This window comes from Zalophus californianus, chromosome 5 (assembly GCF_009762305.2).
Source record: "Zalophus californianus isolate mZalCal1 chromosome 5, mZalCal1.pri.v2, whole genome shotgun sequence".
NCBI classification, from domain to species: domain Eukaryota; kingdom Metazoa; phylum Chordata; class Mammalia; order Carnivora; family Otariidae; genus Zalophus; species Zalophus californianus.
In genome coordinates this window covers 129,151,497-129,179,406 of record NC_045599.1, presented here as the reverse complement: position 1 = coordinate 129,179,406, position 27,910 = coordinate 129,151,497, and the positions used below count along the sequence as shown (strand labels likewise).

Genomic DNA, 27,910 nt, shown 5'->3' with positions numbered 1-27,910 from the left:
CCATGGCTGCCCTGTGGAGGCTCCCCAGGCTCCACCCGCTGGGCCAACCACAGACGTCCAGAACTTGCGGTCTAGTTCCCCATCCATGAGAAACAACTCCTCATTTGTGTTGGGTTCTAAACTTCCTCTCTGTGACTACCGTCTCATTTGTGTTGGGTTCTAAACTTCCTCTCTGTGACTACCGTTTCTGGGTGATTTTTTTTGTTTGTTGTTGTTGTGAATGGGAGCAAATTATGACCTGAGAAGAAAGAGTTGGAGTAGAAACAGACACATTAAGCCTGAAGAAGTTTCTCTGGACTTGGAAGTCTACAGAGGCCATGTGACCAGCATTTTGGAAGAAGTGTCACTTGCAGAGTTTGAACGGAGTGCACACAGGATACCCTATTTTGTGTAAACGCTGTTGACTGCAAAGCTGATTGGACAGCTGTGTTCTGCTTCTCTTTCCTCCTGTGAGCACTCTGCTCCTGGAGGCTCCAAGTGCATGCATCAATAGACTTTAGATGTCTTTATCACTTTTTTTTTTTTATCTTTAGGTGGTGTGTTGTATATTTTTGCTGGGGAACATGGACAACAGAATTTAACAGGTTTTATTCTCTCAATATCGACATTCTTAAAAAAGGACTGAACCTAATGTGAATGATAGCTTCTCTGGGAAGGGAAGCTGTGCCCGCCCCCCGCCCCCCTTTGCCAGAAACAATTTGCTTATCTCTCTGTGCGATGGAGTAGCATCTTCTGAGTGGCAGGTATTAGCAGCTGAGGAGAAAGCCTGAGTGGGCTGTGCAGTGAGAGGGGGGAGAGGGAGGATGGGCAGGGCAGGCAGGAATACCCACTGCTCTTAAGAATTCGACGTGGCCATATACAACTCCCTACTTGGACTTCTATTCTGAGAGTTAGGGCCAAATTGGGGGGGGGGGGGCGGTCCTAGGTATTAGCTGTGGAAGGCTGTTATCTTCAGATTTTTTTTAAGATTTTATTTAGTTATTTGAGAGGGAGAGAGAGAGCCCAAGTCCGGGATGGGGCAGAAGGAGAGGGAAAGGGGGAAGCAGACTTGCTGCCAAGCAGGGACCCCGACATGGGGCTCAATCCCAGGACCCTGGAATCATGACCTAATCTGAAGGCAGACGCTTAACCAACTGAGCCACCCCGGTGCCCGACCTTCAGATTTCTTAAAAAGCCTTGAGTGTCAAATTGCTGGCCACTAATGTGCTAATGGCTATCGTTTAGACCTCCAGGGGAGCCCAGGGCTATACAGGAACTGGACATAGAAGAGCTTAATTCTAATGGGGAAAAGCAAGGCCAGCAGTAAAAGGAGGTGGGTGCAGTTGAAGCACTGTGGGGACAGGTGGCCAGGGGTCTTCAGGACCCGGAGTGCATCTCTGTGTGTCTGTGCAGGGCTTGAGGTCATGTGCTTTCTACCATTGACATAGACACCTTTGAGAATGAGGCCCAAACTTAAGGTGGGATTGAGAACATTTAGAATTTTTGTAAAGACCAGTTGTACACACTGAGAAAGGCTGTCAGCCCTCTAAGGGTAAAGACTGTTCCAGGTCATTCACCACCACATCCCCAGCAACTACCAACCAGCTTTATCATTCATTACTATTTGGTGGATAATTAAATAAAGTGAAGAGAGAAAGGAGCTTGGGAAGACCTCACGCTGGTGCTGGCCAACCAATCCCTTGGGGCCCACACAGGGTCCTGTGGCCGTTGTGAGGCTTGTGGCCAGGTCAGCTCTGGGGACCACTCTAGTGCTTGGCGGAGTAACAGATTGTCTTTGGATGTTTGAAGCATAAAAATAACTTGTTGGATAGAAGAATTTAAGGATATTGGGCACCCCAAGGGGCCAATGGGAGATTGGAGAAGACAAGGGGGCAGGCCAGGTGGACCATAGGATGGCAGCCAGGGTTGCTTACAGGGATGATCTGGAGGGATACAGGTCTGGCTCAGCATCCATGGCACTGCCACGTACCCGTGGATGTCCTCTTCTGCTTCTGGCCTCTCTGTGCTGCCCATCTGCTCGGAGGTCTCTAAACTACTCCTCATCTACACAACCTCCCTGAAGATCTAAAGTCCAGGATGAGAATACCCATGCCTCTGCTGGCTTGTGACCTCGGGTGCTGGCTGTCCTCACTATAGCAAGCCTGGTGGGAGGTGGGGTACTGCCTTACACATGGGGGAGTCAATCCTTCCAAGTCAGTGGAGCAGGGCGGCCATGCTGGGTGGCCAAGCAAAAGATACAATGTCCCCTGGGGGCAGCCACTGGAAGAACCTTCAATTCAATGAGTAATCCAGTTACTTAAGCAAATATGAAGAACGAAAAGAAAAGCACCACTGCGTCCGTTGTAGAATTTATTTTTGTATCAAGTCAGAGCCAACAAGAGCCAACATGTTACAGTGCATTAAGAGTATGTTAATGATGGTTCCCAGGGGCAAAGAGCTTTTTGGCTGATGGGATACTCAGCACATTCTTAAGGGAAAAGTCTCAAAGTGGAAGAGAATGGTCAAGGTGGTTTTGTTACCAGTTCAACCCACCCAGCACGTCAGAGAGAATGTCTGTCTAGGCTGTGATTCACCACCACCTACGAGGTCAGCCCTGACTCTGTCCCTTCCCTCCCCACGTTGCTGCCAGCTGGGCTGGGCTGTGGTTCTGTGGGCCCTGTGTCAGGAGGAGTCAGCCGGAGCCTGTCAGCCCAGCCTCATGCCCTATAAAGTGCTCCCTGGCTTCTGAGGTGAATTAACTCTTGTTTTTATTGCTCTGTTAATTCTAGCTCCTGTCTGTCTGTCTAATTCATTCCACATGTCTGGTCCCTTCTGCCCACAGCAGTCACGGCGCAGGCCGGAGGCTCATCTGTTTTGTGAGTCTTGTCCTCAGTTCTGCCCACAGCCCCGTCCAGAAGCCCTCTGAGTTCTCAGGCGTTGCTCCCGGGGATGCACACAGGGTGCCTCTTCCTGCGCTGGGCCACACCGGATTCTAAACGTTTTGAGGGCCTAGACCTTGACTCGTTTGTATTTTTTTTTTAATTTACTTTTATTGGGACGCCTGGGTGTCTCAGTCATTAAGCGTCTGCCTTCGGCTCAGGTCATGATCCCAGGGTCCTGGGATCAAGTCCCCGTATCAGGCTCCCTGCTTAGTGGGAAGTCTGCTTCTCCCTCTCTCTCTGCCGCTCCCCTGCTTGTGTGCACTCTCTCTCTGACAAATAAATAAATAAATAAACGCTTTAAGAAAATGTATTTCTCTGATGATTAGTGATGTTGAGCGTCATTTCATATATCTGTGTCTTCTTCAGAAAAACATCTATTCAGATCCACTGCCCATTTCTTAATTGGATTTTTAAAAATTGTTTTAAAATTTCTAATTTTTTTGGCCATTGAGCTGTATGAATTTTTTATGTATTTTGGATATTAACTCCTTATCAGATATGTGATTTGCAAATATTTTCTCCCATTTAGTAGGTTGCCTTTTTATTTTGTTGATGGTTTCCTTCACTGCACGGAAGGTCGTTAGTTTGATATAGTCCCACTTGTTTGTTTTTGCTTTTGGTGTCAAGTCCAAAAACCCATCACAATGCCAGTGTCAAGATGCTTACTGCCTATGTTTCCCTCTAGGATGGTTTCAGGTCTTATATTCAGGCCTTTAATCTATTTTTAATTATTTTTTGTGTATGGTGTGAATACTAGTCCAGTTTCATTCTTTAGAATGTTACTGTCCAAATTTTTCAACACCATTTATTAAAGAGACTGTCTTTGCCCCATTGTATATTTTTGGTTCCTCTATCATCAGTTAATTGACCATATATGTGTGGGTTTATTTTGGGGCTCTCTCTTCCGTTCCATTGATCTATTTGTCTGTTTTTATCCAGTACCACACTGTTTTGATTGCTGAAGCTTTGTAATATAGTTTGAAATCAGGGAGTGTGATGCCTCCAGCTTTGTTCTTCTTTCTCAATATTGATTTGGCTATTCAGGACCTTTTGTGTTTCCAAACAAATTTCAGAATTGTTTGTTCTATTTCTGTGAAAAATGCCATTGTAATTTTGATAGAGATTTATTGAATCTGCAGATTGCTTTGGATATACAGACATTTTAACAATATTGATTCTTCCAGTCCATGAGCATAGAATATCTTCATTTATTTGTGTCTTCAGTTTATTTCATCAATGTCCTACAGTTTTCAGTGTAGAGGTCTTTCATCTCCTTGATTAAATTTATTCCTAGATATTTTATTCTTTCTGATGCAATTGTAAATGGGATTGTTTTTTACATTTCTTTTTCTGATAGTTTGTTATTAGTGGATAGAAACACAGCAGATTTCTGCGTATTGATTTTGTATCCTGAAGCTTCATTTACTAATTCTAACAGGCTTTAGGGTTTTCTGTGTATAGTATCACATCATCTGCAAATAGTAACAGTTTTACTTTTTCCTTACCAATTTGGATGCCTTTTATTTCTTTTTCTTGCCTGACTGCTCTGGCTAGGGCTTCTAGTGCTGTGTTGAATAAAGTGGCAAGAGTGGGCACCCTTGTCTTTATTTCTGCTCTGATCTTTGTTATTTCCTTCCTTCTACTAACTTTGTTCTTCTTTTTCTAGTTCCTTAAGGTGTAAAGTTAGGTTGTTTATTTGAGATTTTTCTTGTTTCTTGAAGTAGGCACCTAATGTTATGGACTTCCCTCTTACAACTGCTTTACCTTCATCCCATAAGTTTTAGTATGTTGTATTTCCATTTTCATTTGTCTCAAGGGCTTTTTGTTTTGTTTTGTTTTGTGTGTGTGTTTTTGGTTGACCCATTGGTTGACCCATGAACTGACCCATTGGTTGTTCAGTGACAGGTTAGTCTCTCCTTATGTTCCAGTGAATTTTCCATTTTCTTTTTGTAATTCATTTCTAGTTTCATACCATTGTGGTCAGAAAAGATGCTTGCTATGATTTCAGTCTTTTAAAATGTTAAGACTTGTTTTCTGGCCTAACATGTTATCTATCCTGGAGAATGTTTCATTTGCACTTAAGAAGAATGTGTATTCTGTTGTTTTTGGATGGAATGCTCTGTGTATATCTGTTAAGTCCATTTGGTCTAATGTGTCTTTTAAAACTGATATTTTCTTATTGATTTTCTGTCTGGATAACTTATCCATTGATGTAAGTGGGGAATTTAAGTCCCCTACTATTATTGTATCATTGTCCATTTCTCCCTTTAAGTCTATTAATATTTGCTTTATATATTACAGTGCTTCTATGTTGGGTGCATAAATATTTACAAATGTATCTCGTGTTTGACCCCTTTATCAATATGTAATGCTCTTCTTTATCTCTTATTACAGTTTTTGGTTTAAGATTTGTTTTATCTGATATGAGTATAGTTACTTCAGTTTTCTTTTGGTTTCCATTTGCATGGAATATCTTTTTCTGTCCTTCACTTTCAATCTGTGTATGTCCTTATATCTGAAGTGAGTTTACTGTGGGCAGCATATAAATGGGTCTTGTTTTCTTCCTCCATTCAACCAGTCTGTATCTTTTGGAGAATTAAGTACATTTACATTTAAAGCCATTATTGATAGGTATGTACTAATTGCCATTTTGTTAATTGTTTTTTGGATGTTTTTTAGTTCCTCTGTTTCTTCTTCTCTTGCTCTCTTCCTTTGTGGTTTGATGACTTTCTTTAATGATAAACTTAGATTCCTTTCTCATTTTTTTTAACTACTATAGGTTTTTGCTTATTGATTACCATGAGGCTTTTATATAAATAGTCTATTTTAAGTTGATAACAACTTAAGTTTGAATACATTCTAAAGCTCTACATCTTTACTCCCCCCCGACATGTTTTATGTTTTTGATGTCACATTTTACATCTTTTTATAATTATTGTAGTTACAGTTATTTTTACTACTTTTGTCTTTTAACCTTCATACTAGCTTTATAAGTGATTAATTCATTACCTTTATTATATGTTTACCTTTACCAGGGAGAGTTATATTTTCATATGTGTTTTTGTTACTAATTGGCACCTTTTCTTTTCAGCTTAAAGAAGTGCCTTTAACATTTCTTGTAAGCCTGGTTTAGTGGTTATAAACTCCTTTAGCTTTAGCTTGTCTGGAAGACTCTTTATCTCTCCTTCAATTCTGAATAACTTTGCCAGGTATAGTATTCTTGGCTGCAAATTTTTTCTTTCAGTACTTTGAATATATCATGCCACTCTCTTCTGGCCTGTAAAGTTTCTGCTGAAAAATCTGCTGTTTGTCTTATGGGAGTTCCCATGTATATAACAAGTTGTTTTTCTCTTGCTGCTTTTAAGAATCTCTCCTTATCTTTAACTTTTGACATTACAACTATAATGTGTACTGAGTTCCTTTGGGTTCATCTTATTTGAAACTCTCTGGGATTCCTGGATCTGTTTGTCTGTTTTTTCCCCCCAGGATTAGGGAACTTTTCAGCCATTATTTCTTCAAATAAGTTTTCTGCCTCTTTCTCTCTCTTCTTTTTCTGGGACTCCTCTAATGTGAATATCAGTTCACTTGATATTGTCCAATAAGTCCCTTAAGCTATCTTCACGTTTTTTCATTCTTTTTTCTTTTTGCTGCTCTGACTGTGTAAGTTCCTCTGCCCTGTCTTCAAGATGACAAATCTTTTCCTTTGCTTCATCTAGTCTGTAATTGAACCCCTGCAGTATATTTTTCAGTTCAATTATTGTATCCTTCAGTTCTATGATTTCTCTTTCAATCCTATTAATATTTTCTCTTTGTTGAAGAGCTACCTCTCCGAGTCTTAAAGCGTTGACCTGTTGTAAGGAATGAACCTTATTGTTCAACCCTGCCCTAGGTCTTGGTTGTCTATCACAATTTTGTGAACATCCAAGTATCATTTTGTTTTTAATAGTCCCCGGTATTTGAGGTTGTGCCAAGACCAGTCCGAGTCCCAAAGAGGAAGAGCTCAGTCAGTACCTAAATTCAGGCTGATTAAAAACTAGATCATCAGACAACAGATTTTAAAGAATGCAAATATATACAGTCTGATAAGGCTGCAACTGTAAGCCCCAGAGCCAAATGACCTGGAGGTGTTCCTGGGCAGCAGTCACAAAATTGGGGCTCCAGATGAGTATACAAGTTTTTTTTCTGTAAAATGCTGGTGAGCTATAGTGAAACAGAGGGAGAGTGCAAAGATGGTATTCCTGGTTTACAAGCACCCCTATAGTCTCTAGATGTGTGTGAAACCTGAAGCCTGTCACTAAGACCAAAACTCCAGGACTAGCAAGTAGATCTCTTTCACAGAAAGGCTGGGGGTGTGTTTCAGTCTGCTGTCTGTGCAGTGCTCCGGGGTGGTTGCCTTCCAAGAATAGTCTCTCTGATTGTTACAGTCTCGTGGGATCTAGAAACACAAGCCCTCCCCCCCCCGCCCCAGGCTATCAGGACCAGGTAACCAAGGGATATCTTCTAAGTAGCAGCCACAAAAAACAGGGCACTAGATGCAAAAGCTGGGTACCAGACATGTATAAAAGCTCCCCTCTGAGAGACACTGGTGTTGGAGAGCATGGCAAGGGGAGTGCAAAGATAGTACCCACCCTCCAAGGTTTTAGGGAAGTTTTACATTCAGCCCTTAGATGTGTGCTTAATTAGAAGCCTGCCCCTCAGGCTGCAGCTATGATGATAAGCTAATAGCTTCTTTCCAGAAAGATTGAGCTTCTAAGTCTATTGCCTCTTGCTGTGCCCTGGGGGTTATATCTCTTTAAGAATTCCTTCTCCAGGGGCGCCTGGGTGGCTCAATCGTTAAGTGTCTGCCTTCGTCTCAGGTCATGATCCCAGGGTCCTGGGATCGAGCCCTACATCGGGCTTTCTGCTCAGCGGGAAGCCTGCTTCTCCCTCTCCCACTCCCCCTGCTTGTGTTCCCTCTCTCGCTGTGTCTCTCTCTGTCAAATAAATAAAATCTTAAAAAAAAAAAAAAGAATTCCTTCTCCATTGGTTATCATACTATGGGACCCATGAGCATAAGCCATGCTGGCCACCAGAGCCAGGTGATATAGAGGTGTCCCCTGGCAACAGCCACAAAAATGAGGGCCCGAAGAAGGGAATGAACTCCTTTCTGTGACATAGCAGCAAGCTGGAGTAAAGTAGAGGGAGGGTGCAGAGATTGCATTTACCAGCCTTAGCTCCCTGAGAGCTCTACTATAGGCCCCTATAAATGCGTCAAACCAGAAACCTGAAAAACAAAACAAAACAAAACAGCACAAAAAACCAGAGGCCTGCCCCTGAGGCCAAGCACCTGGACAAAGCAAACTGGCCTCTTAGAAAGACCAGGTGTGGTCTTCAGTCTGCACAGTGCCCTGGGGTGGTAGCCTGCCCAGAATGGTCTCACCAATTGTCAGGCCCCTGGGACCCATGAACACAAACCCCTCTGGCCACTGAAGCCAGGCAATCGGGGAGCTCCTGGGTGCCAGCCCAGTGGGTCCCCAGTTATAAAACCTGGGCCATGAGACATAGGTAAAACCTCCCCTCTGGGAGATACCAGTGTTCTGAAGTAGAGCTGAGGGCCAGTGCAAAGATGACACTTGCCCAAAAAAGGGAAAAGAAAAGGAGAAAAAAAGAAGAAAAAGAAGAAAAGGGCAGGGCGGTGTGGAGAAGAGAGCACCTGCTGGCTTTGGCAAGACAGAGGGAGAGTGTGGAAGACGATGTCCACCAGCCTCTGTTCCTAGGAGGATCCCAGCGGGCCCCTGCCCCTCAGACCAACGCTTCAAAATTATGAAATGAGTCTCTTTCATGTAAAGTCTGGATGCTTTTCAAAGGGCTGCTTTTACGGAGACCTGGGGTGGGTGGGTCTGTGCACTAGCCTGTAAGGAGCAATTCCTCAGATCACCATAGCCCCTTGGGTCTTGTGGGCATGAGCCCCATTGGTCTTCAAAGCCAGATGCTGGGGCGGGGGCTGGGGCTTGTCTCTCAGGTGCCGGTCTTAAAAGTTTGGGTGACTGATGTGGGTTCCAAACCCTTGGCTCCTCAAGGAGAGGCTCTTTTGAGTTCCCTCCCAGTTGTGGGTCACTGCACTGGGGGTGGGGTTTATAGCAAGATTGTGTTTCAGCCTTTCCTACCTGTTTCTTGGTGGTTTGCCTGATATGAAGGGGTTGTTGCACTGCCAATTTTTAGTTTGTTTGGTTTTTTTTTTTTCCCAGGAAATTGTTCCATATATAACTGTAGATTTGGTGTGTCTATGGGAGGAGATGAGTTCAGGGTCTTCCTACGTCACCATCTTGAACGAGAACCTTCAATTCCTTTGTATTTTATATCTTCCCTAAGCCTGACACTTAGCAAGGGCTCAACAAATTTTGTTCAATGAACAATTCAAACACCTTGGAAGGCTATCTGCCTTAAGCCATGCTCAGCCACTGCAGGAAGAGCAGCACCTGAAAGTCTTCCCAGTAGAGATGGAGTTGGGGTCAGGCTGCCCTTTCAGCCCAGGGAGGTGCTGAGTAAGGGGATGCCCCAGAACTCAGCAGATGCACAAAACTGACTGTGAAGGAGTGGGCCCAGGCTCTGAGCTGGAGATGCAGTATGCCTGTGGGTGGCATCGGTATCGTTATACAGCTCCTGGGCTGGAGAAGTCTAAAAGGGAAGAGGGACATGATGGGAGGGTGATGGGCACTGGAGGATTTACTTTCCTCGGGTGTGGACCCTGAAAATGTCTGCCTGATATCATCCCATAATCAGTTGTCATCTTCAAGTAGCAAGGGACCTTAGGGAACTTAAATTCTCTAATTTTGAGTTTTCCAAAATGTGTGTCTTGGATAAGTCTTCCTCTCTCCCTCCTTCCCTCTTTTCTCTTTTTTCTCCCACCTACCTTCCTTCCTTCCTCCCTCCCTCCCTCCATCTTCCCCTTCCCCCACTCCCTCCCTCCCTCATCTTAACATAGTCCCCATCTTCTTACCCCAGATGGGTAAATGTGCCCATTTTAGAATCTACCCATCTCCTCCGGGAGTATGGAAAGTGTATGGTCTCTGCCTTTAAAGAAAAATGGTAGAGTAATAAAATGTCAGAGAAAGAATTCTGCTCTTCCCAACACCCTCCCACCTCTCCCTCCTTGTGTGTTCCCTTGTTACAGTATGTTCCTGGTCCTGCTTGACTGTGTTGCCCACTCCTTCCTCCTCTTCCTCCTCCTCCTCCACAGGTTCTCTCCCTCTCTGAGCCATTAGCTTTGCTCCAATTCTAATTCTAACCCCATTAGCAAGACTTTTTCAACCCACAAACAGTGAGCCTCCAAACCAGCACTTCTAATCATCAGCCCCCACCTCTCTTTGTCTGTGCCCACTCACTCCCCCACCTTCTTACTCTATCATTTCCATTGTTGTTATTTCTGGGTGCCTGGGAGGGAAGAGTGTAAGCTAACTGCTGTAGAATCAATCTGTATTGAGACCACCCTACTCATAACCACAGTGTGTTTTTAAAAGGATGAGTTTGAACAGCTGTTAGTGCACACACATCAGGCTCTTTGAGGAGGCTTCAGGGGGAGCGAAGCTTCCTAGTATGAAATGAAAAAATCAGTTCTTTATCTTTCACCCAAAACTTTGGTTTAGCCTGATTTGCTGGCCCTCTTGTTGAAGGCCAACATGTGGTCCATGGAATGTTGTTAGGAGCTTCTTAAAGGGGGAGGGGGTTATGAGTATGGTTTGGGGAAAACCTAGTTAAACAAACCTAAAATCTCTGTACCAGGGACTTCTCAGAAGTATCAATAGGTTAAGTTTGATGAAGACAGGGGCTGTGTCTTTATTGTTCATTCCAGTACCTAAACATAAAAGATGATAAAAAAATGAGTACTACATTTTAAATTTCCAAGAGGGGATATAGCTTATGGCATCTTTTAATCTCAGGACTCTTGCATTTGCAAAGCATCTCCCAGGGGATGCAGGCCAGAGGAAGGGTAGAGAGAGTGTTTCTTGGCATCTTCTTAAGTAAACCAACCAGGAGTAGAAGAGAGTTGCCCTTACCGGATAAGGTAGCCATTGGGTTGGTGGCTCTTATGTTGAACTCAGGTACAATTGCATTAAAACATATTTACTGAGCATCTGGAGTGTACTCAGCATGATTCTTAGGAAATGTGCAGGCAGCATGCTAGGTGCTTGAACAACAGTAAACCAAACTCAGTTCCTAGTATGAAACAACTTCAGGAGTTTCCCTGAAACAAGCCTAAAGGAATACTCAAAGAACAATACAAGGCAGTATATAATTGTGAGGTCAGGAGTACGATGACAACAGTAAATTCTATGAGCAGTTTAATAAGGGGGGAAAATGGACATACCTAGGGTTATCATGAAGACATTTGGGAGAAAGTGGGACTAGAGGTGGATGTCAATGAATTGGATGGGTATGGATTGTAAAACAATAGAATATAATGGTCCCAAAGGATGCCAAGGGATCTTTATTTTGTCCACTCCTGTATCCTAAGCACTTAGTCCCAGCACACTGTAACAGCAATAACATTGGCTGAATGAATGATAGAGTAGAGCAGGGAGGGAGGGTACTTCAGAAGCCAACAGTAGAGCAGAAACTCTGGGGTAGGAAAGTATCTACTCCATTAGTAGGGCAAGAAGTAGTGGGGAGGATGTGATATGGTAGGGTGGTGCTGTTTAGAAGCTATAGGGTGGTAAGGTGGGGCCAACTTATGGACAGTTCTGAATACAAGGATGGAAAATTGATACGTGATGTAGGTTCTTAATTTAGGGAGATAAGATGGGGTAGCAACCACAAGGAAAGGCGATCAAGATGGAAAAGTGACAATAGCAGCAGTGTTTTAGTCTGGGATATGAGCTTGGCAACTGCCTACTGGATTGGGGAAGAAGTCAGACTCTTCCAAAAGGGGACGAGAAAGAAAAAGAATATATCCGAGAGATGATCCAAAGCAAAAAATAGAGCTTGGGGGATAAAGTTGAGGAAAGTAAAGACAACACCAAGAATTTGAATAATTAGGAGAATGTTGGTATCCTTGGAAAAAAGGGGGGAGACATTTCGAAGATTTCAGATGTTCATGTAGTCTTAGACATGTTAAGTTGGAAGATATGGCAGAGCATCCCACTAGAGATGTCATATAGTTGGAAATATTATTTTGAAGTTTGTGTTAGAGGTCTCAGAGAGGAAAACAAGAGAGCGAAGGGCTCAAGACTGTTCCTGGTGCATTCTCCTATCTGATCACTATCTAGGGACAGTTTGGGGCAGGAGAGGGATCCTGGGGTCATAGCTCTGAGAAGGCTGGAGGGCTAAGTTTGTGGACAAGTTGGAATTTATAATGGGATAGTTTGAAGCAGACACCAAAGAATCAGGTGTAAAAGCCAAAGAGACCCTATAGAAACTTTCTGGATCAGAATCTCTGGGAGTCTGGACATCTAGATTGAAAACAGGCATCTGATGGGATTCTATGTACAAAAATGCCTTGAAGATCATTTTCCTTTGCTGACCAAATCCCATGCCAATCAATTAAATGTTATAGGAAAAATTCTACTTCAATATTAATAGTCTACTGAATTATGCATACTGGCTTAACATGCAGTTTCTTACTTCCTGGAGGTGGTCAAAATTAGTTAACTCGTTCAAAATTTTTAATGGCACCAACAGATAAACTCAGAAGTTCTGAGCAGTTGTACTGAGACACCATGGCCCATTAATATTCAGACAGAACTTCTGGATAGCTGTCATGCAACTTGATGATTTTTAATTTTTAAAGTCATGAGCAGAATAATAAAATAGACTATACTTATATATAAATTTAAAAAACCAGATTGACTTAGCAGCAGTAATGTTAGGCTGAAGTGATGACCACATTCTCTTGGTTGTATGTTGGGATGAGATGTGCGTGGAAGACCCTAACCTGAGTGTGCTGAGGCCAGGGCCAGACTGGGAACCCAGCACTTGGAAATCACTGGCACAGCATCCAATCTATATAGTCTAGGTCTATAGAGTCTAAAAAGCACAGGTCATGGGTAACAGTCAGACGTGAACAGCAGCAGGCACAGAGACAAAGGCAGGGTGCTGGGGTAGAGCAGGCACATAACTGACGAGACTAATTCTTTAGTGTGTGCATGTAGCAAAATACACAAAGCATAAAATTACCATTTGAATCATTTTAAAGTGTACAATTCAGTGGCATTAAGTACATTCATGATGTTGTGCAACCATCGCCACTCTCTAATTCCAGAGCTTTTTTCTTTTAAGATTTTATTTATTTATTTGAGAGTGAGCAAGAGAGTGAGCACGAGACGGGTGGAGAGGCAGAGGGAGAGAGAGAAGCAGACTCCCCGCTGACCAGAGCCTAAGATTATGATCCGAGCCGAAGGCAGACGCTTAACCGACTAAGCCACCCAGGCACCCCTCTAATTACAGAGCTTTTCCATCATTCCAAAAAGAAACTCCATACCCATTGAGCTGTCCTTCCCTGTTCTCCCTCCTTCTAACCCCTGGCAACCACTAATTTGCTCTCTGTCTCTACGGATTTGCCTATTCTGGATATTTCCTATCAGTGGAATCACGCAATATATGGCCTTTTGTATCTGACTTCTTTCACTTTGCATTATGTTTTTGGAATTCATCCACACTGTAGTAGGTATCAGTACATCATTCCTTTTTATGTTTGGGTAATATTCCACTGTATGGATAATACTGATTTTGTTTATTCATTCATTAATTGATGGACGTTCAGATCATTTCTCCCTGTTGGCTATTGTGAACAGTGCTGCCGTGAACACGTGTGTACAAGTTCTGTTTACACACGTTTTCAGTTCTTCAGGGGGGTTATATACCTAGGGTTGGAATTGTTGAATCATATGGTAGTTCTGTGTTTAACTTCTTGAGGAATTGCCAAACTTTCCCACAGCAGCTGTACCATTTTACTTGCCCCCCCCGCCCCCTGGCAAAGTACGAGTTTATTTCTCCACATCCTCACCAACACTCGTTGGACCACAACTCATTCTTGTTGTAAGAGTTTCACAGCCATGTGCTTCTTGGAGGGCCAGGGGCTGACCCCAGTGGGCTGACCTCCAGTGGTCTTCAAGACCCAGCTCTCTGGGATGTCAGAGAGATGAGGGATGGAGAGACTCCGCCTCAGCCAAATGCTTCATGTTCAGTTTTCCAAGCTCAACTCACTACCTTAGCACTTACAGGGTCTCTGCTTTCCTGCTCAGTCCCTCCTTCTGATGCCAGAATAGGCCTTTGCCCCCCTTTTGTGTGACTGTTCAACACTTGAGCCAATCCACAGTTGTGCATCAGCTTCGATGGAAGCCATGTGTCCTGGTGGTTGTTGAGCACAGCTGGCTGAGTGCACACTCTGGCCACAAATCAAAGCTCATTAGATGGACGCAGTAAATAATCTAAGGACTGGAGGCGGAGGAGATCTTAAACGGAGTGCTGAAGTCGAGAGATAATCCGGTCGGCTCTCTGTAGTGTCTTTCCCACTTGGAGTGTCCCTTCAGCTGTTTAAACTTGACCTGACATTTACAGGCATTTTTTCAGCCACCTCTCCTGCCCCACCCTCCCCCCCATCCCTCCACCGCACACTTCCCCTCAGCAATGAGCAAACTGGGAATAATTGGACTTAAAATCAAGGTGGAGCTCAGTAGAGCGGATAATTAAGAATGTGATTTTTTTAGGGAGTTATGAGAAATCAGAAATGTCTTTTTCGTTTGAGTAAGAGTTCCTGGTTTGGGAGGGCAGTGACTGAGCCATCATCATCTGTGTTCTTGGAAACTGAGGGGCTCTGAGAATAGCCGTCGGTCGCTGTTAGTGTGAGGGTGAAAGTCACCAGCCCCAGCAAGACCCCGGCTCCTGCCTGCTGAGCACCTCTGTGCCTGGGGCGGCAGCCCCAGCGGGCCCGCCGCCATCGGGCTGTCAGGCGCTTCCTAAGGAGGGCAGACCGGATCCTCCCGGCGGGTCCCCAGCGTGCCGCGCGCCGCCCACTTCAGCCACAGAGCCCCGCCCCGGCCCGCTGTGCGGTGTCTTAGTGGGGCCGACCAAGAAGAAATCAAGAAACTCAGCCGCCTGAACAACCACCACCACCTACGACAGAGAGAGACTGTTTACGAGTCCGAGGGAAAGACCTGAGAGGGAAGGAACCGCTTTGGCAGGTTCTTCATTTGAACGTTAGTGACGTGTATTCTTAAATGTCATTTGACATTCAGAACGTGGACGCTTTGAGGGGCCTGGGAGACAGTGACGTCAGCAAGATGGAGGGAGAGGAAGTCTCAGACCCTCCTTCCCCCGAAGAGGCGTCAGCTCAACAACGGTGTGTCTGGACTAAGTCCCTTTGTGAGAAATCCAGAAACCAGGGCAGAGCCTCCTGCAAGCCAGGTGAGCGTGAGGGCGGCCACATGGAAGCCGGTCCTCGGCCGAAGTCACAGTGGCTAGCTGCATGCAGCCGTCTTAGGGGCAGAGGCCTCCTGGGAAAGGAAGATGGCGGCCAGGGGTGGTAAGGAGGGAAGCGTGAGGGGGTGAGCTCCCCAACAACAGGGCAAGGCGCCCTACTTGCGGTCCACCGCGTCTACACTGCTGCTCACGGTGGCCAGAGAGCAGAGCCCGGCGCAGGAAAGGACCCCTGCTCCCCGACAGGAGATGTTCTTCCCCTCTCCCAAAATAGAAGGAGCCACACGTTCCAGTTTGGAGCTTCAGCCTTCCACCTTACTTATGCCTGAAAGCGAAAACTGGGGAAGGACTATTTACTGTTTTAAGTGAAGGATTTCGAAGACGGTCATTTAAGTTATATTAAAGATAAAAAGCCATTTCCTGCCCACCACAGTTCTCTCTTTGTCCTCTTCCTCCTGCCCTATTCTCTGAAAAATGCAGTTGGAGAAAATACGACCCTGGGGAATAGTGGATGTGAGAAAGCTGTGTAGCCTGAGCTGAAAAGCAATTAGCTGTCCTAAAGCAGTCTTGGAGCAAGCAGAGGCTCATCCCCGAGGCAGGAAGACATCACCATGATTTAGTCTTGTGTTTGCTGGTTTGCTGACAGTGTGCTGTGTGTCCTGAGGCCCCGTAAGGAATGGCTGGCAAAAACTGAGGTCACCACTCTGCCCAGCTGGACTATTTCTTTGTAGTGACCCGAGGGTCAGTGAGTAAGAAAGAGAAGGCCCGGGCAAGCTGTAGCTTTGAATATGTGTCCAGCCATGAGCTGTTGCTCAGGTTTCAAAATGGTAAATTAAGATTGGACACTTCTTTATGTTCTGGTTTTTTTTTTTTAATCCAAACTTCCTTTATAGTACCGTCACCCATACTATGAAACTCAGATGTTCACATCTGAAGAGGGCTCATAAGTTAATATAAAAAAAGAGTTCCATGGTCAAATAAGTTTTAAAAGCTCTGTTTTAAGCCTGAAGCAGTTTTCGACAGAACAGGACTTCTTGGAGACTTCAGTAAGAATGATGACTTTGAGAAGAGTATGTTCTAGACAGCCATTGTCACATGTGTCTGCTGATGGAAGAAACCCTTCTCAGGAGGGTGGCTCTTGGCCATGTTATCTGGTAGGAGGCCAGCTGCTTTACCTGTTCCTCAGGTCAACGGCCTTCACTGTCTCCAGTGATCTTTCCCGCAGGATGACCCAATACCCTGTCTTCATTCCACTTCCACCTGATGATGTTTCTAAGAAATAGACCTGTTGTGACCAGGTTTCATGAGAGATCTGTCTGCCAACTTGAAGTAAAAGGACTATTTAAAGGTCTCAGACCTCATCTGCAGTTTTAATGATGAGCAAACGGAGGCCCAGAGATGAAGAAGCCGTGCATGGTTGCACCACTGGCCAGTCGGTGGAGGGCCTGATTGCTTGCTCCGTGTCCCTGGCCCCTTACCTTTCTAGGCACAATCTCCCCTGAGCCCCAGGACATGGCTTCTGGCTTGTTCCCTGGCTTGTTCTGAATCCAGTTCTTGAGGGCATTTATCCAGGTCCCTTCAGCCAACTGTTGGCTAAGCCATTTTCACTTTGTCCAATTTTGAATAGAGAGATTCCTTGCCAGATGTTTTTTGATAACATATTTGAAGGCAGAGTAATAAATTGGGAACAACCAAATCTACTCCTTTGGAATAGCTTCTTTCCTACGAGCCTACCTTTTCACCTGTGGGATTTCCTTCGAGAGTTGTCACCATATCTAGAGGCTTGGCCCAGCCAATGGCAAGAGGACAGGTAGTACCAACTTCATGGGTGCAGGACCTGGAGTTAGGTCTTGGTCCACCAGGTGAGGTAGGCAAGGTTTCACATCAAAGGGGTTCAGTAGCAGCCCACTGTGGTCCAGGCAAACAGTTGGCACCATAGCCTCCAAAGGCTGAAGGAACTCAGTGAAGGGTAGGCTGGTGGGCCGCTTGCAACACGCAGCCTCCAGTGCAAGAGACAAGGTGGTACTCCAGATGCTAAGGTGGGAACTAGCAAGAGATATGTGGGGCTTTGGCAGTTAGACTTGAGGGCATGACCAGGACTGAAGCAGGGATGAAGATAAGTTGATGCCGAGTCTAAGGGTATGCTACTGAGCAGCTCTCCGGTCTGTCTTGCCAAATGTAGCAGTTGCGCTGGAGATTGCTGGTGGTGCTAAGAAGAAACAAGGTGGAGGGCTGTGGGATCATGTGGACCGGCACGTGGGGGGCAGAGGCTGAGAACCAGTAGCGTCCTCTGCTTTCCCACCTGACACTTGTAATCCTGTGCCGGGTGGTCACTCTCACGAAATCTCTAAAGGTGGGGACAGTGCTCGCTCTGTTCACCCTTGTATTACCTGAGTACAGTGCTGCCCCACAGGGGCACAGTAAATACTTTGAATGAGTGAAGGAATGAATGAATGAATGAATGAATGAATGAATTGGAGCTGTTGAATGGTAGTGGAGATGGAATGATGTCTGCACCAGAGGTGATGCTCAGAATGCTGAGGGCAGATGCAGCTGGTGGGGCCAGTGATTTTCCAGACCCCTCAGGCTTGTGCGACTGGTGTTTGAGTCAGTGCTGACCAGACAGCCTGAATGTGGCATGAAGCTGAACTAACCTGGATAGAAGCAAACACAGTTGGATCCCAGGACTGCAGGTCTCTTTCTATTTTGAACAATTTATTCAGTAAACATTTAGTAGGCTCTGCTTCCCTTCACTGAGGGTAAAAGGGAAGCTTTGGATACGAATCCCAGGGCCAGAGTTTGGGCCAGCAGCGATATTTCTAAAAGTCGCCAAGCAAATGTCTCCAACTACCAACTGTAATTTCGAGTTTCGAAATCAAAAAAGGATGCTGGGTCAGACATTAAAAAGTGCATGGCCTCCCAGGTAATAATAGCAGGGGGAAATCAATATCAACTTAATTTTGAGTAATAGAGCCAGGTTTCAACTCAAGCTGGGTGCTTGGGTTTTATTTTTAAATTTTTCCCCGTCATATTTTAAAACCCTGTTGCATTCTGATTCACGGAAAAATTGGAAGAAGTCAATTAATTTTTAATGCAAAATGCAGAGTTTGGACAGGCCTGAGTGGGTTTTGGAGTGTGGTAGTGTTCCAGGCCCAGGCCAGAGTCCACTGTCACAGGATGAGAGCGGTGGTGAGGAACTCTGGAGTCATTTAGCTCATCAATAACATCTTGATTTTTGTTGATGAAAATTTTCAGACTACATGCTAATGGCTTTCAAGGGACCAGATCTGGATTTTGTTGTTTCTTTTCTTGTGCTCAGTGAATGTTTCTTATGAGGCCCACCGCCCCCGTGAAGTCTTTGTAACTCATCTGTCCTCACTGGTCATTTCACCAAGACTTATGTGTTCTGGCAGGCTGACATGGACTCTTCTTTTCCAAAAGATGAAAAGCATGTCACTGAAAATATTAGGCAGGCTCAAGAAAAGCTTTGTGAGTTCTGCATAATCACAAAGAAAGAGAAAGTAGGTCACATTCGGAGCCTGTTGTGTTTGTGGAAGAAAAAGGAAAGAGGGTGAAGAAGAAATTGTCAGATAATTTAGTTTTATCACAGCTTCTTAAGCTGAGCCGACAGTGTCAGAGGCTCTGGGTTGGACACCATCCCCACATTCTTGGGTCTCCCATGGGCTTGCAGATCCCCCACCCCCGCTCAGTGAGCTATGGGGGGGGGGGGTCAGTGGGGAGCACAGGATGGGGTGGGGGGAGACAAAAGGGGGGATGCTTCTGGGGGGTCCTCTGCAGCTGAGCCACAGGCATTTGGATGAGAAGAAAGTATTTGGGGGGGTTTCCCTCAGTGGGGGAAATCCAGCCTGAGTAGCTGCAGTCTCAGGTAACCCTAGGGCACTCCCACTTCCCAGTTCACTGGCTGCTGCCGGCTGTCAGCGGGGCTCAGGAATTGTAAACAGGACTAGAACATTCTGCAGGCCCAGAGGAGACACTAACTTCCTTGGTCTTTAGAACTGTGGGAGGGTTTTTTTTTGTTGGTTTTTTTTTTTTGGATCAGGTCAGATTCCTTGAAAGAGGTGCTAATAGCAGCGGTCACCCCAGAACAGCCTGATAAAAACTGAGCCTAGCGGCTTGGAGAGCTCTACACACTTGCATTTGGAGGGATGCTTTATGTGCTAAGTACTAAAACAGGGCAGTCTCTCGGCCGCAGCTCCAGTTTTCATAGATTCTCAATGTTAGAAAAGAAGTCAAGTATGCTGTGAATGGCCTCAGCTCTGGTTCCTGTCTTCTGTCTTTTCCGTTCTTTTACCTATAATTTTCATTTTTTTAAGTGTACCTCCTATTTTGCAGGAGTTGCAGTCTTGAAAATTTGCGTGTGTTTTTTTATTTTGTTTTGTCAAGAAGAGCATGTGGTTGAATCATTAGGAAAGCTTGCCGTTGAAGGAAGCACTGCAGTGATGCAGTTTGAGAAGGGAAGAATTCTTGAGCTGAGCAAACAAGCATGACTTAATGGTACTGCTTGGGGGTGAGCTTTGAATCTAATGTGTTTGCTGTTCATAAATTGGGAAGCTCTGTGACAATAGATGAAGTTCTGCCACTCTGTATTTGACAAAAGAGGAACTAGAGAGTGATGTAGAGATTGTCTGTGACTATCTTAATAGTGGTGTGACTATCTGGCACTCGGGGGGGAAGGGATCTCAGCCTATCTCAGTCTAGATCAGTCAGATCTACAGTGCATTTTGGTGCTTATCTTGTGTGTAGCTGTCTTGTCATCCCTGAGTTTGTCATAGGCATCTTTAGTAACTGAGTCAGAGCAGACTCTGCATGGGGCACTGAGTTTATTATAGCCTATTACATCCCAGGTTGACGGGGGTGTTCTGGCAGTTCCCAGGACCACCAGAGTTGATGTGGATTTGCAATGTATGGAGAGGCAGAGGATAGAGAGGAAGGACAGGGTCTGGCAGGTCTGCTGTTGGATTGGCCAGGGTCCATGGACCGGAAATCTAAGTCAACAAGGAGGCGAGTGCGGGTAGTAGAGCCAGATCCAAAACTGAAAACTATTAGATCATTTCCTCACCGGCAAGAGTTGGGCTATGGTAGACCAAAAAGATAGGAGTGTTTCATGAGGCCAAGGTCAACGGCCTGCCAAGTCAAAGGATGGTTGAAGCAAGAGCGGATATGAGTGTAATAGAAAGTCCTGGCTCCTCCACTCACTGCTGCCTGAACTTTGCCTCCCTGGGCCTCAGTTTCAACCTGTTAACATGGTTCGATTCAGCGAGTAACTTTCAAACTTACTATTTTTATGCACTGGAACCCTTTCTTTATTATTATTATTTTTAAGATTTTATTTATTTGAGGGAAAGTGAAAGCAAGAGAGATCACAGAGGGAGAGGGAGAAGCAGACTCACCTCTGAGCAGAGAGCCCAGTGTGGGACTCGATCCCAGGATTCTAGGATCATCACCTGAGCCGAAGGCAGTCGCTTAAACAACCGAGCCACCCAGGTGCCCCTGGAACCCTTTCTTAAAACAAGATTTTAGTAAGAAAGCCCAATGTGTAAATCAAATCAACGTGGGTGTGCTCCAGTTGACACTGAGAGGAGGAACAGGATTGGGCACCTGAGCCCCAACTACTTGGCTCCTGTCTTTTGTATCAAGGTGGCTCCTTGACCTGCCAGGAACAGCATTAAAAGATACTGGACTGGATAAGATTTTAAAATCCTGCCTAGCTCAGAAAGTTGGTCAATAGAACTTTGGAATCAGTGCTGCCTTTTTTCTAAAGCTGTTCATGGTTTCCTGGGCACTTTTGCCTGGAGGGTTGTCCCTCCTGTTTTTGGAAGGGTCCCACCTGCACAGGGTCAGGCCTCTGTCAATTGCAGGCCAACCAGAAGTTTCTGCAGGCCAGCTGAGTAACCAGCGCCAAGAGGCTCTGTGGAGCCCAGAGCTGGACTATGCTAGGGACACACACTGTGCACTGGCTGCTGGAGGAGACCTTATGGAGTGCGAGACAGCCCTTCCTGTCCCAGCCCTCATCCTCCTATGAGGCAGGGGAATTTGGAGGCAACAGGTGGGTCTTTGAGATTCACAGGCTGTGGGATTAAGAGGTGAAAGAGATCGAAAAGTGTCACCAGCAATAATGCCCATGTTCAGCCCACACTCAAAATCTCTTCTAGTACAGGGAGTAGGAAAGAACATGGCAGACTCTTATCTTCCTGCAGTGACAATAAACTGGTTCCAAAACCAAGTCAAACTGGGGTTAGTATCCCCAGTTTCCTTTACTTGAAAGGTTGTCTTAGACTTCTTTAATCATGAGAAAATGGGAGCTCATTTCATTCAAACTATACAGTCCAAAATCCAGGGTCTTGTGAAGTACTCAATATAGTTGAGGAAAAATGCCGAGTTTCATTATCAATCCCAGATTGTTGTCCCATCTCTGCTCTTGGCTGTGTGACCTTGGGTGAATCACGTGGGCTTTCCCTGCCTGGGTTTCTGTCTGCTAAGTCCAGAGAACACCCAACTCTGGCAAGGATACAATGAGGTGCTAGATGTGAAAGTGTTGAATGGTCACCTGCCTTACAGATGATAGGAGTGGCCAGTATGTAGCTGGTGAAAGCTGAGATGAATCCCTGGAGAAATGGTGTTGACCCATCCCCAGAGCCTTGCTGTTCTCAGCTGGCCATCGCTCCTTTGTTCATTTACCAATAACACCTTTGCACCCAGGACAAAGGTCCAGAAGGCAAGTCACTCCCGCAGGTGAGCCTGGCGTGGGCAGAGTATGGGCTCTTTGCACCTGGAGCCCAGACTTGGCTCACCTGTTCTCATCACCTGGCCTTCTGCCTGCCTCCAGTCGGTGAGTAGTTTAGGATTTCATCACCACCCTAGGAAGAGAATAAAAACCTGGGAGGCCAGGATGAGAGGAGATACAAGAAGAGGAAGGAGAGGAAAAGGGTGAGTCAGAGAGTTCAGAAGAGAAAGGAACTGCTCCCTTTGCCAGAATGTTGGTTATTATATAAAGAATATGTGTTCACTATAGAAAAAAATATATAAAGTAAAAGAAGATATAAAAAACTATTTGTTAGTCTCACTAGCTAGAATTAAAACAGTTAATGTTTTAACTACTTCACCTTCTGACTTAGACACACACATCAGTGTGTATATAGGTAGACCTTTACGTGAAAAGAGGATCGCGCTCAGTGGTGTGCTGTAAATGTTTAACAAATGGCTAGGGGAGAGGCTGACCTGATTTGTAGCATTTGCCAATTTCCATGGTGTAAATACTCCCACAGCGGCTGATTTCAAACTACCAACCCGATGTCAGCCAGCTCATGAGATTCTGGAAAATGGACTGTCAGCTTTTGGGAACCAGCAAGAGCCAACTCCAGCCCACCACTGAGCAAGTTTTGTCTTCTAATTAGCCTTTCTCGATCACAATAGAGTGCAAAAGTCTTTATGCCTAAACTTTTGAAAGTTGTCTTTATCAAATAACTTTTTGAATCAAAATTGTTTTCCTTTTGAAACGTGGAGGTGGATCTTGGCCTAGTCCACTGATTCTAAGTGCTGCCCTCTAGTTAGAATTTGTCTGTTCCTCATGGCCCGTAGATCCGTACGCTGTGGCGAGGGGACCTATTCTTGATTAGGTGGCAGGAATAGAAATGTAGTTGGGGGAAAAAAAAAAAAGACAGATTAATGTGATCAAGCAAGAGAGTGCGGTGGCCTGGAACTGATTCTACAGTCCATTATCCCCGGACGGATTTGACTTAATAGAGGCAATTTTCTCCTTTGCAGCTCCTTCTCCTTGGCCCAGCCAACTCAGTTGTGTAGTTGTCACTCATTTCCCCTGGTTTTTCTGATGGAAATTGGCCCCCCTCCTGTCTGTCAGATGAGAATGAGGCTGCAAGTGTTTGGCCAGCGTAAGACCTCCTAATCAGATCCATATTTTCCTTGTTGAACGGGAGCTTTGGGGAATTGCGAGGGGAAGAGGGAGTGGAGGGCTGTACTCACAAGGCAGCAGTGTGTGTTTGTGTGTGATCTCTCGCTTGGCTCCCGGGTAATGCGTTGGCCTTACTAAGCTGGTGGACTATCACATCTGTGGTAAGAGTCGCTAGGTGGAAAAAGTAGTTGTTGCCAAAGGTCTCCCACACTGGAGTTTGAGTTGCCTTGAAAGAGGCTGAGCTGTGTGAGCTTCTGATAACACACCTGGCTCTCTCAGGCCCAGGAAGTTTACACAGGGAGTTTCCGACTAAGACTTCATAGGTGTGGGTAGCAGGGTGCTGTAGGTGAACATGGGGGAGGGACAGTCCATTGTCACAGTAAGAAGGAAGGACTTGGCTTTTCCCTCTACTTGTGTAGCCAGTGTGACCAAACGAAGGCAAGAAGTCTAGTTTGGGTCTCTGACAAGAAGGCCAAATTCAGATGCCTGGAGTGTGAGGCAAAGGACAGAGGCAGCGTGAAAAAGTGGCTCCTCTGTTGGGTAAGTCCCCGGGTCTCACCAAACCTTGGGCTCACCTTTGACTCCTCCTCTTCTCTACCCCCTTTCCCACCAACCTACTTGCATGTGGTCTAGACTAGTCAATCAGCCTCTGAAATGGCCCAAGAAGCTGCCCCATTCCCACTGCTCTGATCCAGGTGGTCATGATATCATACCTGAGCAATGAGGACGGTCTCCCAGCAGGTCTCCTTGCTGTCCAGTCGCACTCAATCTGTAGAAATCCCATCCGTATCCTTGCACACGCACATGCACACATGCACACACACCTACACACGCAGCAAAGTATGTTCATAAGCATTTAGAAATACAGGAAGTTAGAGGCGAAAGACCACACAGATTTGCTTCCATGAGATGAAAACAGTGATCATTTTAGTGACTATCCTTCAGAGAGATTTTCATTCCTCAACACAATTTACATGCAATCAAAACTACTTTGTGACCTCTTTCCTTGCCTGTTATGGTGAGCATTTTCCCATGTTGATACTTTAATAAAATGAAATCACGTATCTGGTTATAACATTCCCTTGCTTAAACAATTAAATAAATAAAACCACTACCAACCAAAACCTGTTGCCTCCATGAGGGAGGTCAGTGGATTGGGAAGGAAGGGATCAGGAGGGAAGGGCAAACGTCATCTGCCCCAACCTTCACATTAATCTCCCTACCCCACACACCACCCAACACCCTGGCATGCCCTTTACACCACCCCCTTTGCCTGTTGCACGAATACATGACCTGCATGTTTGCTCTGAGAATTCCATATGAATTGGCTTGTGTAAATGACTCCCACCTTATGCAAGGGAATTCTTTCATATCTTGAGATTTATCTTATTTAAGTGTCTGTCCTTAGGAAAGTTGGGAATCTCTTGAGGGCAAAAAGAGAACTTATTCAGTTTGTATTTTTAGCAGCTCATGTAATGCCTGGCGCAGTGTGGTAGGCACTCAGTAAATATTTAGGGAATGAACTGGCCTTGATTTGATATGTCTGTTTTCATCCTCTTGCCAGTTTCACGTGTTTGTTTTTTTATTAGTGTCCATGATTAATCCATATTATATTTTCTTTTCGCCCTTCACTATGTTTCAGTCTTGCCGTGCTGAAGTTAGAGCCCCTGGCTTGGAGCCATCCACTACTTTAATTATGTCTTTGCTGGTGGAGTGAAGATGTTGTGAGTTTCTAGTGGCTCTATAGTACCATTTAGAATCCCTGAGAAGCAAGCTCACTTTTTCAGAGTCAACAGCCCAGAGTCCGGCCTCCAACCCTCTTCTGAAAAGTTGGTTTATAGGTATATGGAAATGTTTGAAACAGGAGAAAGCAGCATGGGTAGAAAGTTTCCAGAGTGGGAACTCCACCCTCAAAGCCAGGGGGTTAGCTCAACACTCCCTGGAGGGGGAAGGTGACAGAAAATGCAAGCACAGGAAGGTGGAGAGGGATGGAGCTGGCCCAGGCTCTGCCCAGGGCTGGGAGATTCTGCACCTCCAAGGTGCCTGAGGGACTCTGACCTCTGCCTTCACCTCTGCCTGTGCTCCCCGCCAAAAATGCATAAGGCAGTTCAAACACCATGTGCTCCTTCTTGGGGTTCTGAGGCTGCTTAAACATGGAGGTTTTGTCAGAGGGAGGAGTCAATTTATTTTCAACACTTCATCAACAAACATTAAACTAGACCTATTTTTACCTAAACTCATAGGAAAGGAAAAGCTAGTTCAATTCTGCTCCTACACTGAGAAATAAGAATGCGCACATTTCTGCCCTCTGGGATAAAAATAGAGGCAGCTGGATCCACCTTCACTGCTGCAAATCTCAGAAGTTTACTTTTGTATGTCTGTCTTTGACATTCCCTTTTAAAAGAAGTCCCAAGCACAGTACCACATCTATAACAGGTTGTTTTCTGGATGCAGGTAACAGAAACCCAACCCAAACAGGCATCCACAGAAAAGATATTCAGTGGTCCTACAGGGTCCATAATGTCATCAAGGTGTCAACTTCATTTTCCTTCTCAGTGTGCCGTACTTAGCATTAAAGCTTCATCTTAGGCTGGTATCAAGATGGCAGCAGAAATTCTGGATTTTGGACTCAGCCCTGAAGACATCTAGAGGAAGAAGAGGGACCATTGCTTCTTGGCACTTTCTCTTAGGAGTGAGGCAAGGTTTTCCAGAAGACCCTTAGATGGCTTTACCTCGTGACTCTTTGAGCAGTGTTGGGTCACCTGTCCATTCTTGAAACCACTGCTGGCAAGGGAAGGGTGTTACCACTGATCAGCTCATCTTAAGAGCTGAGACACCTACTGCCCAGAATAGGATGGATTAATCTCTGAACAAAAATCAGTATTCCGCTAGGGGGTAAAAAAGAGGGAATAGATGCTAGGCAGACAGTCAACAGTTTCCTCTACAACTCAAAATAAGCCATAGAATTGGATATGTATGTGTATAAATACTGTAGTGATTTTCAAACAGTTTTGAGCTATGCTGTTCAAATAAAATTTTACCCAGAAAAATAAGCAAATACAACTGATAAAATCAGAGCAGCTGTGATTGTAAACCCCAGGAGGTTATGGTTCTAGGATCATACTTTGACAGTCACTGGTAGAGTACTTCTGGTGTTTATATCAAACAGTTTTCTCTTCCTTGTCTCCTTTCATCCTTATGATATCCTTAGTTGTATTGTGTGGGACAAGAGGTCAGCTGGTGAGAGAAGACCAGTATTCACAGAATCTGGGCAGTCAGGGGCATTCAAGGAAGGGAACTGGGCTGGGAGTAGCAGATTTGGGCACATGAGACCAGAGGCTGAGATGACAGGGAGCCAGGAAGAGAAGCTCCTCTGAGTGGGGTGGTGAGCTGTGATCCCAGGGCTGACTCATTCACTCTCTGCCTGCATGGTGTGGGTGGCTGTGGCCCATGGGTGATATTTGCATCCAGGAGGAAGTGAGAGGCTTGTTGAGGCAGGAACACAGGTGCTGGGTAGGATTACTTCACAAATGGCAGACAAGGCATGAAGGTCAAAGGCTCTAAGAGCTTCATTTTGGGATGGGGGAGATGTAAGGTTACCACATAAAATACATGACACCTAGTTAAATTTGAATATCAGATAAACAATGAACACAATTTCAACATCATAGTCCCAAATATTACATGGGACATACATATACTAAAACATCCTATAAAATCCAAGATATACTTATACTAAAACATTACTCATTGTTTGTCTGAAACTCATATTTAACTGGGCACTATATATTCTTATTTGCTAAATCAAACACCCCTACGTGGCTGGGAAATGAGGGGCCTCCTAAAACATTAGGAGGTTAGAGCTGATTTTGTTCCCATGGTCTCCATTCTGAGTCACGGAGTAGCTAACACCTCTCGTTCTACCCAACCAATAGTTTCATCAGAAAAGGTCTGTTACATCAGAGGTACCTGAAACACTTGTTATAAATGCAAATATCTGAATGCCCCCATGGCCTCCAGGGATCCTGAGGCTCAGCCCAGCTTGGGAAGACTGCTTCAGCTTTTAAGTTCCTGAGGGTGAGGATGTCACTTTATTTATTGCATTCAATAAATATTTGTTGAATGAAGGAGTGAATGAATGAATGACTCCTCCCTGAGGAATCCAGTGTTTATCTAGTGCAACCCAGGAACCCCAGAAGCATAGGCGTCTTTCTTTCTGTTTCTCTTCTGGCCATGAGACCCGTGGGAAAGACTTGGGTGGAAGACGTAATGGCAAGTCTTGGAGACAGTGGGAAGGGAGGCTAATGACAAGACAGGGCAGGAGAGCGTAGAGCTACGACTAGGACCCACCAGGCAGGGGGCAGGAGCATCTGCCTCGGGAAGTAGGCCAAGTTTTTAATCACCTCCTTGGGCAAAGAGACTTGCGATCTCAAGTTGAGAACAGGTCTTTAGTTATTTTCACAGGATTCCTTTAGAGTCCAACTTGGCACATGATCCTTCACAGGGGAATGATCCCAAACCTGGAGTCATCTGACCAGGGTGCTTAAAACCTATTGGAAATGCTTCAACGGAACTTGGTGGGTGGCAGGTAATGGCCATTTTGCTGATCTTGGTAGTTTCCCAGATCAGCAGGGTGCCTGGGAACATCTATTGCCCACATCATCTA

General features: G+C 45.2%; 1 protein-coding gene across 4 annotated transcripts in view; it reads left to right on the top strand.

Annotated features, from left to right (window-relative positions):
* The window catches only part of PDZD2 (PDZ domain containing 2), a 343,304-nt gene that overhangs the window by 87,599 nt on the left and 227,795 nt on the right, over positions 1-27,910 (top strand). The window contains exon 1 of one of the 4 annotated variants that reach the window (XM_027604790.2): positions 27,248-27,321. The exons of the other annotated variants lie outside the window; for them this stretch is intronic. The gene's annotated coding sequence lies outside the window, so the exon portion shown is untranslated. Of the gene's footprint in view, positions 1-27,247; positions 27,322-27,910 lie in introns of those variants that run through there. 4 annotated transcript variants of the gene reach the window in all.